The sequence below is a fragment of the Lucilia cuprina genome, chromosome 4 (assembly GCF_022045245.1).
Source record: "Lucilia cuprina isolate Lc7/37 chromosome 4, ASM2204524v1, whole genome shotgun sequence".
Taxonomy (NCBI): domain Eukaryota; kingdom Metazoa; phylum Arthropoda; class Insecta; order Diptera; family Calliphoridae; genus Lucilia; species Lucilia cuprina.
The window spans coordinates 63,841,909-63,855,010 of record NC_060952.1 but is presented as its reverse complement, the minus strand read 5'-3'; the positions used below and the strand labels follow the sequence as shown (position 1 = coordinate 63,855,010).

Here is a 13,102-nt window from a genome sequence, read left to right as displayed (position 1 = left end):
AAAAAAAAAAAAAACGTCACTTACTTACCTTAACATAGTATTTGTTTTTTTGCTGAATTATAAAAATTGCCCAAATATTTTGTTGCTTTGATTTAATTATTATTTTAGTAAAATCCAGCTTTAAATAATTCAATTTGTTTTGTTCCTTTGTACATAGGTTTAAGCAGTGAATTTTTCTTTTGTTTCCATTTTTATCTTCATACGCTTTATTCATCTGATAGGGTATGTTTGCTTACAGATGCACTGCATTATCATGCAGGTTGCTTAAATGTTTGGCTGACATAAATCAAACTTTATTTTTATAAGGAAATTAAGTTTAGTTTAAATGATTTTAAGTTGCAAATAAATTAAATTCAAAATTTTAAAAAATATAATGTTCGTGAGTTAAAGTAGTGGCAAAATTCTCATGATGTTTAATATTACTAAAATTCTTTTTAATGATAATTAATTTTTTTTAGCGATTTAATACGCTAATAACAAAAAGTGCTATTTAGTAAGAATTTAATACTATTTACATGCAACAGTTTTATTTTGCATTCTTTTATACATTATTTTACCGCATTTAACAAAATTCTAGACGCCTAAAAATGATTTTAAAGAAAATCGAATAAACCACGTTCTTTTGCTTTTTGGACCTCAAAGTGGTAAAACGTAAAGTGTGCTTTTAATCAAGCCTTAGAAAGTGATAAACGATTTACACAATTTTACAACATAAATCTGATTATTTTATTATCGTACATTTGGATAATCAGTGAATATCTGCAAATTTTAGTAATTTTTAATTAAATTATTCCCAAAACGGCAAAACGACCAACTATTCAAGACCTGTGTCAAGTTCAAGGTTACATAACGTGCCTTGGATCAAGGCAAAGAGTCTACATTTTACATCCATACAATTTTGGGTAATTATGTAAATCACTAATTATATTAATAATTATATTAATATTCTAATGTGAACTATTATTTGTCATTAGATTAAACCTATTAAAACGCAGTATTCGGAATATAGAATTGGAAAAGTTCATCTTCCACAAGTTTCCATGTGGTTTATTAAAAGCCAAATTGAACCAACGGGCGAAAAGAATTTTCTTCAATTTGAATCCTGACATCAAGCTAAAGACAAAAAAAATATTTAACCATCTAGATTTGCCAAAATTTTAACTAAAAATCTAATCTAAAATATGTAAAATTCTAAAATAACACCAATATAACTTAAAACTAGTTAGCAAAAAGTTAAAAATTATCACCGTCACAAGTAAATTCTAACAGCCTCATTAACCAAAATGATAGTAACCTAAAATTATCCCAAAAAAGTTAAAAAAGAAAACTACAATTCGTTAAATAATTAAGCTAAAACAAAAACTAATTTTAAACCCGGAAAATTATACGAACTAAAATACTATTATAAAAGAGTTTTAAAAATTAAATTACTTAACTAATATCACAGATTATTTCTAAAATTAAAAGTTAACTTAATCTAAATATATCATGTAACTATGATCTTCAAAATTGTTTCCTAATCATAATAATTTGCTAAAAGAATAAAATAACATTATAAACAAAATGAATTTAAAAGCCATAATTATTGTTTGCATAGTGAAACATACAAAATGTAATTCATATTTACCATTTTTTTTAAAACAATTTTGAAGATGTTTTAAAACATAAAAAAACAAACGCGATATCACGAAAAAATTAAAACTAAACATTTAAAATCTAACTGAAATTACTTTAAAGGAAATTTTGCTCAAATTAAAAATTAACTTATTCGAAAACCCTATATGTATCTAAATCACTAACAAAAATTTACTATTCCAAACCTAAACTAATCTAAATGGCAATCTAAACAATATAATGCAATTCTAATTGTAGAAACAACTTTTATACAAGTTCATCGAATCCACATCAACGCAGACTTGTTGGAGGCCTTCATCAGATCGGTTTGATGCGGTAAGTCGTTTACAACCTTTTTTTTTCTTTAAAAGTCTTGCATTATCATTATTAAAGACACAACATTCAACAAAAAACATTTTAGAGAGTAATGTTATGTACATAACAAATTTTAATGATGTTAGTTTCTTAGTAACAGGAATTTTTACATGTTTTTTTTCGAACTCTTTCGTTAACATCTCTTTAAAAAGTTCAAAGTTAAATTTTGTTTCTTTATCGTTTGCCAAAATCTATATATAAGTTTTTCCCTATTCAATTATTAATTTAATCATTTGTGAACCGCGTAATATTTTATTCTTAATTAAATTTAATATAATGAACTTCAGAATTAGAATTTGTTAATAGAACGCGTTACATAAACTTAAAACTTTGTATTATTATAAAATGTTTTCATGGGTTGATTAATAAATAACATTTGTAATTATGGAATGCTAAATTGAAATATCAGGGTGTTTTCTTTCATCGGATCATGTAGTTTAGTGTACTTTGATTAGTTTAACTTTGGGGTTTCTTCAAAATTTGGCCCAAGAAACAATGGATGGTGAGGGTAGTGAAGCCGTATCTCTAACAACATCGTAGAGATACCTAAATTAGAATAGATCGATAAACTTCAGCATATTAATTCTCTTTATTTTCAACATGGCTAGATTTGGGGGAGAATTTTATTTTAGTCTAGTCTGTCTGGTCCTTACATCTGAAAATCGATACAAAATAGGGAGTCTATAGAAAGAAATTTGTAATGGAACATGAAATTGAATAGGGAAGGACCGAACCACCCCATCCCGACTGTTGCTAGAAACTCAATGGCTCCCGCAGTCCTCCCCCTACTAAATTTTCAACTCCCAAAACTGTTTGGCTTCTTTAGGAAACTAAATTTGTTGTTGAGGTTTATTCGAAATGTGTTTTTACACATCGAGTTTCAGTTATGAACATTACATACAATATACAGGTTCTGTAGATATAAAAGGTGAATCCGCCGACATGCAACCTTCATCGTCATGTTCACAGACTTCAGCTTTAAACGAACTATCTTCACCTACAGAAACTAATGGAAACACTGGTTTGCAGAATAAAAATAAAGCAGTGCAAAAATTTGCAGCAAAATTAAAAAGAGCTGCACCAAAAAACGCTATAGATCAACTTTCATTGATCCAAAGTGAAATAAATTTCTTTCTACAATTAAAAATTTAATTTGAAAAAGAAAAATTTAAGAAAGAATTTGAACTGAAGAAAAAGCAGTTTGAAGAGGAAGTAAATGAGCGAAAGGAAAAACTAACACAGAAAAAAATAGAAATGGATGAAGAAATAAAAGAAAAGAAAGAAAAATTAGAATTAAAAAAAATGAAATAGAAAAGGAAAAAAAAGAGAGAGTGGAAAAATATGAAATAGAAATGCGGTATAAATGTGCTTCCCAAAACCGGGAGTATTTTATTTATGTTAATTATTAAAATAGTAAATTATTAAAATAATAAAGAATAAATTGCTTGTCTTTTGAATTCAAATTTCGCATTTGTTGAATTTGTGTCTTGCTCCTCTTCATCTTGTTGCTCGTTGGCCTCATCGATTTCATGCAATTGATTGAATTCTGGGACTCCTGGTCCATCTAATAGAATATTGTGTAAAATACAGCATACAACAATCCATTGGCAAGAAAATAAATGGCTTTGAGAAGAATTAATTCGCATTTTTAAGCCTTTTAAACTATTGAATTTTTCTATTAACATTCCAAAACAATGTTCTATTCTTACTCTATATTTACTGTGCCGTCTATTGAATTGTTTCCGTTTTTATACCCTTCACTTTCGTGAGAAGGGTATATATAAGTTTGTCATTCCGTTTGTAATTTCTATAATATAATTTTCCGACCCTATAAAGTATATATATTCTTGATCCTTATAGATAGCGGAGTCGATTAAGCCATGTCCGTCTGTCTGTCTGTTGAAATCAGTTTTTAGAGGACCCCAGATATCGGCGATGTCTGAATCTTCAATAATTCTATTAGACATGCTTTCGAGAAGATCGCTATTTAAAATCAGCAAAATCGGTCCGTATATAACGGAGATATGAGCAAAAATCCGAGACAACCTCTGAAAATTTCATCAAAAAATTGTTAAAAAAGCAACAAAAACACTAAAAACACTGTACATAGAAAAAGATGTACACGTGTGTGTGTAGATGTATTTGGTTTTATTCAGCTGTGTATTTTTTTGTATGTTTGGAATTCAAACATACAAAGTATACACAGCAAAACTAAAATATGTCATCGATAGGGAAACAATAGATAAATCGTACTGTATATAGATTTTATCCCTGAGTACTTGCTATTTGCCGGTGTACCGTAACAAACTTTGACAAATTTTATGAAAAAGTTTTTATACTAAAAAATTTTAAAATATTCGTTGAGCAGTAAAACTGTAATATGTCATCGATAGGGAATCAATATACAAATCAAACCGTATATAGATTTTATCCCTGTGTACTCTTCATTAGCCGGTGTACCGTAACAAACTTTGAAAAATTTGCATATTTAATGAAAAAGTTTTTATACTAAAAAATTTTAAAATATTCGTTGAGCAGCAAAACTAAAATATATGATCGATAGGGAATGAATAGACAAATCGAACGGTATAAAGGTTTTTTCCTAGGTACTTGCTATAACGGTATAACGTAACAAACTTTGAAAAATTTGCGAATTTTTCAAAGTTATACCTTCTTATAGCAAGTACTCAGGAAAAAATCTATATACGGTTCGATTTGTCTATTGATTCCCTATCGATGACATATTATAGTTTTGCTGCCCAAAGAACATTTTAAAAAACATTTTGGTATGAAAACCTTTTCATAAAATTTGCGAACTCGTCAAAATTTGTTAAGTTACACTGACTAATAGGAAGTACCAATAAATTAAATCAAAATAGAAATCAATTAGTCTATCGATTCCCCATCGGGCACTAATTACTGTTTTCTTGCTCAAAGAATATTTTTAATTTTATTTTTTAAGTAAAAACACTTTTCGTTAAATTTTTAATTACTTCAAAGTTTGTTACATCACAGAATTTCATAGCAAGCACCGCGTTTAACCGTTTAGAAGTTACCGAATTATTTCCCTCTTTTTTTTTGTCCTATACCACCGTGCAGCATCCAAACATAAAAAATATATAGCTGAATAAAACCAAATACATCTACACACGCACATGTACATCTTTATCCAATTCACAGTGTTGTTGGTGCTTTTTTAACTAGGCATGAAAAAAAATGTGGCTTTTTTGATGAAATTTTCAGAGGTTGTCTCGGATTTTTGCTATATCTCCGTTATTTATAGACTGATTTTGATGATTTTAAATAGCGATCTTCTCGAAAGCATGTCTAACAGAATTATTGAAGATTCGGATCTCGCCGATATCTGGGGACCTCTAAAAACTAATTTCAACAGACAGACTTAATCGACTCCGCTATCTATAAGGATCCAGAATATATATATTCGGCTATGCCGAATATAATGGGGGTTTAACTATTGACAGTGCTAATTTATATAGAGGGTAAGGTTATTTATACATACATATGTATATGGACCAATTCTCATTAAAGTTGGTAGGAAGATTTCATTTCCTTATTTATTTAAAATTTAATAGATCTACTTGTATTTTAATGCCATTAAGGAGCATTAAAGTCATAAAATATGGTAGAGAGATTTTAAACAAAATTTATTTTATGTCGAATTGCATTAGACAAACGTACGATGCTATAGCATATCCCACAGCATCCACGGCATCAATAGGAGATGTGGATAGTGATTCATATTTAGATCAAATAGAGCTGAAAACAGAATGTAATTCCGAAGATTTTGATATGCAAAATTGTTCAACAGGTAAAGGGAAAACTCAATAATACTATAAGAGAAATAAATAATAAAAAAATTTCATTACAGAAGAAACTGATTTTCAACAGGAGTCCATGAAAGAACCACAAGAAAATGAACAAAAATTAGATAAAAATAACAATGAAACAGTACCTTTACCAGATCCAGTAATGGCTAGGAAATAAGAAATCAATTCAGCTATAAAGGAGAACCATTTGTAGGTTTATAAAAAATTTTGAAAAATATGAGAATACTAAGGTCCTGTTTAATTTCAGAATGTTTTCGATATACTTAACAGCTGTTCAGATGGTCAAACTGTTATGGAATTTTATAAAATTCATAATTTTTTAGATATTAAAAATCGCAAACGTGTTGTTAATCTTTTAATACGTAATGTAGTGGAGCGTAAAGTCGAAAAATATACAGCAATATTTCACGATATGACGAGACAATTGTTAGAGTTTTTCCATCCGAAAAATATGTAAGTTTTTTTTTGGGGGTTCTTGAGATTGATCTACTTCTAAATGTTATTTTAACACAACTTTCTTTTTGTTTACCTTAGGAAACCTATTTTGTGCCCCATAATGGACCCAACTCAGCACGTGGTGCTTTATACTATAGATACTCAAATTATACCCGACAATTGCGTAAAGAAGGCTTGTTGGCCTATAAAAAGCATAAACCAAAAGTTTATACAAAATAAAAAATGTTTAAAAATAATTATTTTGTAATTTGTTTTTAGTAAATGTCCTAAAGTATGATTTATTATACCCTACACCACTTTAGTCTGGAGGGTATATTGAGTTTGTGCTGATGTTTGTAACGCAGAATAATGTTAGTCCTATACCCACCTTAAGGTATACCAATCGTTCATCTGTTTATTCCTCCGTCCATATAAACCTTATAATCAAACTACAGGTCACAATTTTGAAGATAATTTAATGATCTTCCATTGTTCCAAGGACAAAGCCTATTAAAAATGGTTAAGATCGATCCGTTTTTTCATCTAGCCCCCATACAACTGAACCCCCGAATAGGGCTTGTAAACCTTGTAATCATACTACAGGTCACTATTTTGGAGATAAATGGTGTAGGGTATTAGATGGTCGGCCTCGCCCGACTATAATTTCTTACTTGTTATGTTTAATGTACTCGTATCTCGACAACAAGCTGCAAACAAAAGTTCTAAACTAGCCTTGATGACCCTCATGAACTCCATAATTGTTGGGCCTCATTTGGCCCTAGCCCCTATAAAAAGCCCCTTTCAAAATTTGACTCAAATGTCCACAGGTTTATTCAACAAAAAATGACTTAAGTATATGTGGGACAAGATACAATTCAACTGAAATGTTTCAATATGAAAACTATTTTACTTTTCGTAACATGGTATTATATGGTCGACCTCGCCCGACTATAATTACTTACATGTTTTCAATTCGAATAACCTCATTCTAAACGCAACCGTAGAATAATCCATACCTATCTATAGAATCTATACAATAATATTGAACATACCCCGTCCATATACTAGTTCAAAGACTAGTTTATAGAATAGTATATACGCTAGTTCATAGAATAGTGCATAGATTAATCTATAGATTAGTCCTTAAAGTAGTTCAAAGAGTAATATATGGAATAGTCCATAGACTAGTCGACAAACTAGTTGATCAGTCTGAAGTCTAAACCATAAACTAATCTGCAGAATAAACTATAGACTTGTATATAGACATTAGCCTGTGTGCGGACTTTGGACTAGTCCATGTATTGTACACTATAGACTAGTCTAATGATTAGCCCATAGAGATAATAATGTAAAACTTTTCCTATTTATAAACAATAACAACGACCGACATCAACAAAGAATTATCTATGTATGTAATAGTTCATAGTAGGGTTCTATAAATCGACTTTCGATTAATCGAACAATCGACTTTTTGTCGAAAAAAGTCGAAAAGTCGAAGTCGACTATTTTGTTCCAAAAAAGACGATAACTCGACTATCGTCTGTGAAAAAAGTCGACTTTGTGAATAAAAGTCGAAAAAAACCGAAAAGTCTGAAAGTCGAAAAAAGTCGATAAGTCGAATAAAGTCGAAAAAAGTCGAAGAAAGTCGAAAAAGTCGGAAAAAATCGAAAAGTCGGAAAAAGTCGAAAAATCGAAAATTGTAGAAACAAGTCAAAAATTTAAAAAAAGTCAAAAACTCTAAAATAGTCGAAAAAAGTCAAAAATAGTCGGAAAAAAGTAGAAAGAAGTCGAAAATAGTCAAAAAGTGGAAAAAATCGAAAAGTCGAAAAAAGTCGAAAAGTCGCAAAAAGTCGAAAAGTCGACTATTTATAAAATCCTAGGAAAAAATGCACAAGAATATTTCTTTGTATATGGGCAGTACTTGTGTCAAACTTTATACGGATATCTTAATTTGGTAATGAGTTATGGCGTTTAAGTGTATGGGAGCTATGACCAATTATGTGCCGATTCAAAAAAACTTTCATATTAACATTTCTGAATATAAGAGCAATATTTGTACCAAATTTTATATGGATATATTAATTTAATAATAAGTTATGCACCTTTAAGTAATTTTCGGGATGGGAACTTGTATGGGAGCTATGACCAATTATGAACCGATCGGAAAAAAATCCACAGTAATATTTTCCTGAATAAAATTAATACTTGTACCAAATTTTGTATGGATATCTTAATTTACTTTTGTATGGGAGGTATATGAAATTGTGAACCAATTCTAGCAATTTTCAGCAAGGGTCAAGCTCTTGTGCAGAAACCAATGTATGGTGGTTTTCATGGAATTATCTTGCATAGTTTTCGAGAAAATTACATCAGGATATGTCAAAAATGATTATTTTTCGAGGTTGTTTTAAATTTTGATTCATAACTTTTCCCAGTGTGAACCGATTTTACTTATTTTCAAAACCAAACTGCTTAGGATAATATTGAATATTATCGATGAATTTGGCTGACTTCCTTTGCTTGGTTTAAACGTGAGCGTGATTTAGGCAGACAGACGGACATAGGTAAATCGACTCAGAATTTGATAAGGACACAGAATATATATACATTGTTGAGTCTCAGATGAATATTTATTGGTGTTACACCCAGAATGACAAACTTATATATACCCTCTATCACCACTGATGGTGGTATCAAAATGTGAGAACATACAATTTACATGACATAGACAGTGGAAATATTGGTATATACCAGGGATGGAAAAATTCAGATAATTATCAAAACTAATTTAATAAAACGTCTGTATATATAAATTAAATAGTTTTTGATCATAAACCATTAAATTTTAGCAATTGCTTTTAAAGTTTTCCTATTTCTTTCCTATTACCAAAAATATCATAAGCTTTTTGCATATGATAAAGAAATAAGTAATATTTCCATATTCGGCTGTGTCGAATCTTATATACCCTTCACCAAGTATGTTTAAAAAAACAGTTATTATTTATTTTGTATCTCTGCACACATGTCACACATAACATACACACAAACAATTATAAACTGTAGCAGAAAGAAATATTAACCGTTGTACTGTAATACCACCGTCACACTGTACTACCACCCTCAAACAAATATGAGCTGTAATACCAACATATTACTGCTTTATATCCTTGCTCTTGTTATACCCACTTACCTTCGTTAGAACAGAACAGCATCCGAACATACAAAGCAAATACACAGCTGAATAAAACCAAATACATCTCCACACGCACATGTACATCTTGATCCAATTCACAGTGTTGTTGTTGCTTTTTTAACAAAGCATGAAAAAATGTGTTTTTTTTGATGAAATTTTCAGAGGTTGTCTCGGATTTTTGCTCATATCTCCGTTATTTGTAGACCGATTTTGCTGATTTTAAAAAGCGATCTACTCAAAAGCATGTCTAACTGAATTATTTAAGATCGGGACCTCTAAAACCTGATTTCAACAGACAGACGGACATGACTTAATCGACTCCGCTATCTATAAGGATCCAGAATATATATACTTTATAGGGTCGGAAAATTATATTATAGAAATTACAAACGGAATGACAAACTTATATATACCCTTCTCACGAACGTGAAGGGTATAAAAACGCCTTCATTTCGTATAGTGTACATTAGGGTGGGTCGAAAAAAAAGTTGAGTCAGTCACCCCTACGATTAAAGATATGTTAATAACATTTTCAAAAATATAAAAAAATATGTTTTGCCACGCCTAGAAATATCGCCCTTTTTGTTTTTTATATATTACGCCGCCATTTTAAGTCCGATCGTAATATATGATATATCTATATTTGTGGCTTGGATGTAGCTACATTTCATCCTTAGATGATTTTTGAATTGGACGTAACATTCTATACCCGACTTCTGATATATCGGATCCTTCTCTAAAATCTAAAGTTAGTACATTTAATTACATGAAATATAGGTTTTTAAAATACTCACTTTTATGCCTAAAGATCTATTATACAGGTATATAAAAATACCTGTATAGTTCTTAATACAAACAATTAATTTGTTAGGGATAATGTCGAAAACAAATTTTTAAATTAATTTCCAATACAAAAATTGCATCCTACTCCCTATATTAACAAAAGAAATACCATTTTCTTTAATTCTATTAATTAATAACAAAATCATGTAGGTATAAAAAAAATTAACTTTTTATTTTATAAAAATCTATGAAAAATTACAGTGTTAAGTTTTATAAAAATGTTTTTCCTGTTTTTCCCATACAACTAATTGTATGTTTCTTTATTTAAAAAAATTTAAAAATGTTTATACTAATTTTTATAAAATGTGATAATTTTTTTATGATAAATTGGCTATTTTTTTATTCTTTTTAATAGGTTCATGTCTTTAGAGAAGTTCTTTAAATAATAAAAACTAATATAAAATGAATAATCGGGAATTGTCTGCCATTGATAACAGATATGAGCATAACTAAAATATGATTTATTTTTTAATATATCATTTATATTGAATTTTGCCTTGATTTCCATATAATATTTTTATTGATGGAAAACTGATTTACTGCAATTATGGATCGATCCTATTAAAATTTGGTGTTTGATTTATTTTCTTATAAGAGATAGATTTGCAGAATTTCATCCTGATTGTAGTGTTTAAGAGGGAATTTTTAAGAGCTCCAAAGCCCTATTCGAGGAGTACGGTTTTATGAGGGCTAGGGGAATAGTGGTTCGATTTAATCTATTTTCAAAAACTTCGTTCTTGGATAAAATCAGAAATATCAGCCTATTTGTATCGAATTATCTGGAAAATTTTGACTTGTAGTTGGATTACAAGTCGGATGGACAAAGCTAATCCACTGTAGTGCTGTAGAATATAATAAACTTTCCTCTTATTCGATAGGAAGTAGGATCTTGAAGGGTTTGGAACTGAAAAAAATTATAATTTATTCGAAAAAGTGTTTTCGATGCTTTTTTCTGGCAAATTGATTATTTTCTGTGAGAACGGTTGATAATGAATATATGACCATTTTTAAATATCTATAAAATAGCTGTTAATGCATAAAAGTGAGCATTTCAAAGGCCTATATTTCATATAATTAAAGGCTCTTTATTATTGTATAGCCACAATTTCAGATTTTGGGGAAGGATCCGAGATATCAGAAGTCGGGCATTGAATGTTACGTCTAATTTAAAAATCATCTAAGGGTGAAATGAAGCTACATCCAAGCCATAAATATTGATATATCATATATTACGATTGGACTTAAAATGGCGGCGTAATATATAAAAAACAAAAAGGGCGGTATTTCTAGCGTGGCAAAAAAAATAATTTATATATTTTTGAAAATGTTATTAACATATCTTTAATTCTAGCGTGACAAAAAAATAATTTTTATATTTTTAGAAATGTTATTAACATAACTTCAAGAAGCTATTACTCAGTGACTGGGAAAGATAATTGAACCAAGTCATACACAATAAAAAAATTATTTCATCAAAATCGGCCCATATTTGTTAATATTATAAGGTCCACAAATATATCACATTCAAATTTATGAATAAAGGCACGTGACTCTGTATTTGGAACTAAATTTGTTTAGTTAATTTTTTTTCATAAGATACAATAATATATATAATTCTAATAATAAAACAAAAAATTTATAATAAAACTTAATTTTTGTCCGATAACTGACATATAATTTGTATACATACCCAGGTATGTTGGGTATTTATACACGAGGTAAAAATAGAAAATCGGTCATAAATCGGTTTAATATAGAAATATCTAACTAATTTTTAGAAAATGTATAGAAAACATTACTCTGAATGCATTTCAAGCCGATTCGATATATAGATCTCGAGATATATATTTCAAAATTGAGAAACATACCCGGGTATGTGGTATAGAGCTAAGCAATTAAAAGATGTTTAAGTTCAATATTAATTCTTCGCAAGAGCTAAATTACAGCTCTCTTGTGTTAAGCGAAGTGTGTCTTTATTGAATAAGTTCTTAGATTATATATAGTAATTAATTTCTTACACAGCATTATTCATAAAGTGGGTAGTGTAACAATTGTACAGAACATGGAACGCAAGAAATACATACAAACAAACAACGATCAGTAAAATATTTCTATTCTTATGAACTATTTGCCCTTTTTTATTTTTCTTATCTACTATAGTTACATTATTTCTTAAATCTATGTTTTTAATTTCGTAAAGTCCTTTATATTGTGGATCTAATTTGTGACCTACTTCATTTCATTAACAAAAAATAAATCTCCCACTTTCAATTTGTAATCATAATTTAATTCCTGTTTTAATTAATACCTATCAATTATTTCTCGTGCTTTCTTATGTGCTATTTCTATATCTAACTCGCATAATCTTCTACATTATATAAAGGTGATATTGTATGAACCTTATCAAATTGTTGAAACCCATTAGGAATCTTGCCGAAAACTAACTCATAAGGGCAATAGTCATGCACCGTAGATGGCGTGGTATTGAAACAGTAAGTGAAATACCTGAGCCATTCATCCCAATCACTTTTGTCAATGGATATGTATGATCTTACATATTCGTTGAAGGTTCTATGACTTCTTTCTATAGTTTCTAGAGTCTGGTGATGATGAGCAGTCGATGTAATATTTTCTATCTTCAAAAAGTTACACAATTTATTAAGCACCGAATTTTTGTACTTTGTACCCATGTCTGTAATGAAAATCTTCATCGGTCCATAAGTAAGAATAAAATGTTCAAATATGGCTTTCGCAAGTGATTTTGCGCTTTTTTAATATTTTATCATGTCACATA

General features: G+C 29.3%; 1 protein-coding gene and 1 long non-coding RNA gene across 2 annotated transcripts in view; one reads left to right on the top strand and one right to left on the bottom strand.

The window, feature by feature from the left end:
* LOC124419245 (cell adhesion molecule 4-like) overlaps positions 1-13,102 on the bottom strand; it is a 217,242-nt gene that overhangs the window by 99,975 nt on the left and 104,165 nt on the right. The window lies entirely within an intron of this gene.
* On the top strand, positions 5,678-6,226 carry LOC124419820. The gene is made up of 3 exons (XR_006940831.1): positions 5,678-5,818; positions 5,879-6,026; positions 6,085-6,226. It is a non-coding gene; the product is annotated as an uncharacterized LOC124419820 (long non-coding RNA).